Source organism: Centropristis striata, chromosome 14, assembly GCF_030273125.1.
Source record: "Centropristis striata isolate RG_2023a ecotype Rhode Island chromosome 14, C.striata_1.0, whole genome shotgun sequence".
Lineage (NCBI taxonomy): Eukaryota > Metazoa > Chordata > Actinopteri > Perciformes > Serranidae > Centropristis > Centropristis striata.
In genome coordinates this window covers 32,737,023-32,741,389 of record NC_081530.1, presented here as the reverse complement: position 1 = coordinate 32,741,389, position 4,367 = coordinate 32,737,023, and the positions used below count along the sequence as shown (strand labels likewise).

General features: G+C 31.0%; 1 long non-coding RNA gene across 2 annotated transcripts; it reads right to left on the bottom strand.

Moving 5' to 3' along the window:
• Positions 1 to 1,743: 1,743 nt before the first annotated feature.
• On the bottom strand, positions 1,744 to 3,316 carry LOC131985077 (uncharacterized). 2 transcript variants are annotated; one of them, XR_009395610.1, is made up of 3 exons: positions 3,279 to 3,316; positions 3,072 to 3,190; positions 1,744 to 2,130 (listed from the first exon to the last, which is right to left on the bottom strand). It is a non-coding gene; the product is annotated as an uncharacterized LOC131985077 (long non-coding RNA). The 2 variants fall into 2 exon arrangements; XR_009395609.1 differs by having other exon boundaries at positions 3,076 to 3,190.
• Positions 3,317 to 4,367: the final 1,051 nt, after the last annotated feature.

Genomic DNA, 4,367 nt, shown 5'->3' with positions numbered 1-4,367 from the left:
GGAACTGTGTGTTCTATCAGTTTTTTATGTGTGTCTCTCAACAGAAACACCCTCTTTGTGGTCGATGTGTTGTGCTTGTTCATCTTTCACCAGAAATATCTTCTGTGTTTTTCCACTGACCGTTAAAGTTTAGCATCTTTAGGAGGAAGTGGAACTTTTTGGGCTAATGTGAGAAATTAAAAACACGTTATTACTAAGAAAGAAAAAACAACAACTCATAAAGGTCTGCAGAATGCTCTGAAACGCAAAAACTTTCATATAATACCAGCTAATTATATTTATTTATTTATTTATTTAACTCTATGGAGTCTTTTTGGGCTATTTTGTCCATTTTTAACCCTTTCCATCCTGTCTGTATTCACCACTTAAAAATGTTTAAATACCATGTTGGTATATTTTTCACCTATATGACCTGATAATAATAATAATAGATTTTTTATTCTGACTTACTGGATCAACATTTAGAACCAAAAAGAAACAAATAAAAACCAACATAAATGTGATCTTGTGATTGTGTGTGATCCTGTCATCAACTCTGGTTTTATTCTAGTGGGACTCTATTTTATTTGGGTCTTGTTTAGCATAACAATTTGGTCATTTTGTGTCTTTTTTTTTGATAATTTTGTGTCTTTTTTTGGTGATTTTGTGTCTTTTGTGTATTTTTTAGTCATTTTGTGTCTTTTTTTAGTCATTTTGTGTCTTTTTTTTGATAATTTTGTGTCTTTTTTTGGTCATTTTGTGTCTTTTTGTGTCTTTTTTGTCATTTTGTGTCTTTTTTTAGTCATTTTGTGGCTTTTTTAGTCATTTTGTGTCTTTTTTAGTAATTTGTGTCTTTTTTTAGGCATTTTGTGTCTTTTTTTAGGCATTTTGTGTCTTTTTTAGTCCTTTAGTCCAACATAAAATGTGATTTTGAATCTCTTTTTTAACTTTCAAAACACTATCATGCTCAATAAAGAATTTTAAAAGTTTCACTCACTAACTTCATCACACATGAAGAACATTGGGCTCATTGAGTCCACAAGAGTCTCAGAACACTAATAATAATAATAACAATAATAATAATAATAATAATAATAAACAAGAGATACTTTCTCATGTGTTAACTCTTATCAAAGCCTTAATTGACCCTGTGGAGGGTCAGTTGTCTCTCTTGTCTGATCATCTAATTATATAAAATGCTTGTTTTCTTCACTTTTGATTTTCTGTCATTGATTTGATGTTTTGCACTCGTCAGCAGAAAATATAATCAAGAAGAGAAGATTTACTAGATGTCATAAAGTCCTAAAGAAAGACATTAATGCACAGAGCACAAAGCAGAAGTGGATTTGTACACAAGTTCAAGAAGAGAAAACAAGAAGGAAGTGATAGTTTTAGGCTAAGATAAAAGCAATGTGAGAAGAAAGAAAAGACATATAACTCTTAAAAAATAGTCATACAAGTCTGAGAATCCTCTGAATTTAGTATTTTTTATTGCAGTTATATAAAATCTTTTAATAATATAACACCAGCTGAATGAAAACACAGTCATCTTGTCTTCATTGATCATTTCCTGTCACTTCTATGTGTCGAGCTGCAAAAAAGGAGAAATTAAACTTGCAGATGATGAAAGATATTTGACCTTAACTTCTGTTGCAACTTTTTTAAGTCAATATCAGTTTGAAAACAGCAGATTTCTGTTGTTATTTATACTTATACTTATATTAGGAGGATAATTTGTTTGGTCTTTATATCTTTTTTATTGTATTTCTATGTCTTTGTGCTTCATGTGTCTCTGTGTATTTAATCTTTCTGTGGCTGCATTCAAGTGAGACTTTATCAGAAGTTCAGACAGGAGAGTTTATTTGTGTGTCACATTTCAGCAAAAAGATAATTCAGAGTGATTTACATAAACATAAAAAGGCTTCAAGAGAAAATGCAAAAGCATCAAATCATAAAAATACATTTAGATACAATTAAAGAGCCAAAAGGTTAAAACAGCTGTAGTTAAAGTTACAGAGCAGTTTAAGAAATCTGATTCAATCAAAGGCAGCAGTCAATGAAAAAGTCTTTAGTTTTCATATTCTGATGATGATGATGATGATGATGATGATGATGATCTGAGATCCTTCTGTCTCGCTTCTATTTGACGAGCTGCAAAAGAGAGAAAACATTTCAGCGTCAACATTTAAACCATGGGTCTCAAACTGGCGGCCCGCGGGCCAATTGTGGCACTCGTGATGATATTTTGTGGCCCCCACCTTGATATGAAAGTTTAATGTGAGTTTTATATGAATGGCACTTTACTGTGTTGTGTGTGGAAGGTCCCTTTAATTACTTTTTTGGTAATATTTTATTTTATTGGTTTTTTAAATAATGTTATTTTTTTTATATAATTTTGTGTCTTAAAAAAATTGTGTGTTTTTAAAATAATTTTGTGTCTTTTTTAGTAATTTTGTCTTTTTTTGGTCATTTTGTTTCTTTTTAAAATAATTTTGCGTGTTTTTTTGCAATTTTGTGTGTTTTTTTTGGTCATTTTGTTTCTTTTCAAAAAAAAATTTTTTTTTGTTGTTGTAATTTTGTGTCTTTTTTTTGTCATTTTGTTTCTTTTTTTTTAAATAATTTTGTGTCTTTTTTTGGTAATTCTGTGTATTTTTTTTGTCATTTTGTGTCTTTTTAAAGTAATTTAGTGTTTTTTCATTTTGTGTATTTATTGATATTGTACTAATAATCATCAGGTCACTCTGCTCGGGCCAGTTCATCGCTGCTTACAACTTTAATTTATCTTGTTTTAAGAGTTAATTTCTTATTTTAAGTGTTCAACATGCTTTTTTCTAGATTTAATAATCTTAATTTAAGAAATCTTGTCAAGGTTAATTATCTGTCCATGCAGCAAGATCATTTCCCTCAGATTTACTGTTTTTATCTTGTTTTCACGCGACCCGGCCCACAGATAAGAGGATAAAAATGGATGGCTGGATGGTTCAGTACTGGTTCAATGGTCTTCTATCTATTGTTACTCCCCTATTAGTCAAGTTATTTTTAGTAGATGAAGTGTAAAGATTTCTGAACTGAAATCCCACCACAGTTTTTACCTACTTTCTGCTGAGAACTTGCTGCAGGAAAGCTGCTAAAAAGTGTAAACTGTAGATATTTCTGCAGCAGGAGATCTGCTCCGTCTCTCCTCCTCTCTGTTCTCAGACAATCTGTTGAGCTGCAGGAGAAAAATAAAAAGAGGTTTGTATTAATATCAGCTTGATTCACAAACAAAAATAATAATACAAAGATTGACTCAAACTCACCTCTATAGCATTAACATATTCAGGTTCCACAGGAGGTTCTGAAAAACACACAGCTCAGAAGATTATCATCTGGAACAACAGATACAATGAGTTTTGTGGGTTTTTGAGTGTGTGTGTGTGTGTGTGTGTGTGTGTGTGTGTGTGTGTGTGTGTGTGTGTGTGCGTGTGTGTGTGTATGTGTTTATGTGTGTGTTTATTTGTGTGTGTGTGTGTGTGTGTGTATGTGTGTGTGTGTGTGTGTGTGTGTGTGTGTGTGTGTGGTCTCACCTCTGTGTTTTCTCTTCCAGCAGAATAATATCAGAGCAGCCGCTGATGACACGATCACCACGACAACCAGAGTCAGACGCACGTAGAACGCCCAAGTGTGGGTTTCTTTTACACATCCTGAAAATAAAAAATAAATACATAAACACATAAATGATGAGATATAATTCAACTATTAAATTCATCTAAAATCTAAAATATTTTGGCTCTGAAATAAATCAACAACATCGGAAACAAGAATTCACCATAAAAGAAAACATAATTTATACATTGTGACTTTATAAACATTATTTCATAGTTGTTTTACTTTTACTAACTATTAAAAATTATATAATTTATGTTTTATAACAGTTTTTTGTTGCTGACATTATACACTATTTTAAGAATAGGTTAATGATTCCTAAATTATTATATTTTATATCATTATTTTCCTGCAGTTGTCAACTTTCAACTGATGATGATAATATCTGGTTAGTGATGGTGGTTTATGAAGCATCCAGTTACATTAATTAATTTGGCCCCATTAAATGTTTTGTTAGTGATCTATAGAAGACTGATAATCAGTGATAATTTATATCTTAAAAATATTTAACATAGAATATAAAATGTTTCAATGTGTGCGACAATAAACTGTAAAACTAACATAAATTACAGCATCATGATTAAAATACAGAACATTATTAGTTATGGTTTGTTTAGAGTAAAACAATTTCAACTAGAAAATTTCCTCTGGGTAAATTCTGAAAGGGCCACGGGGGCTACTGCCGGTGTGTCTACACTATGATGAGATTCTTCAGAGATTTATAACAATTAATACTAGTAATG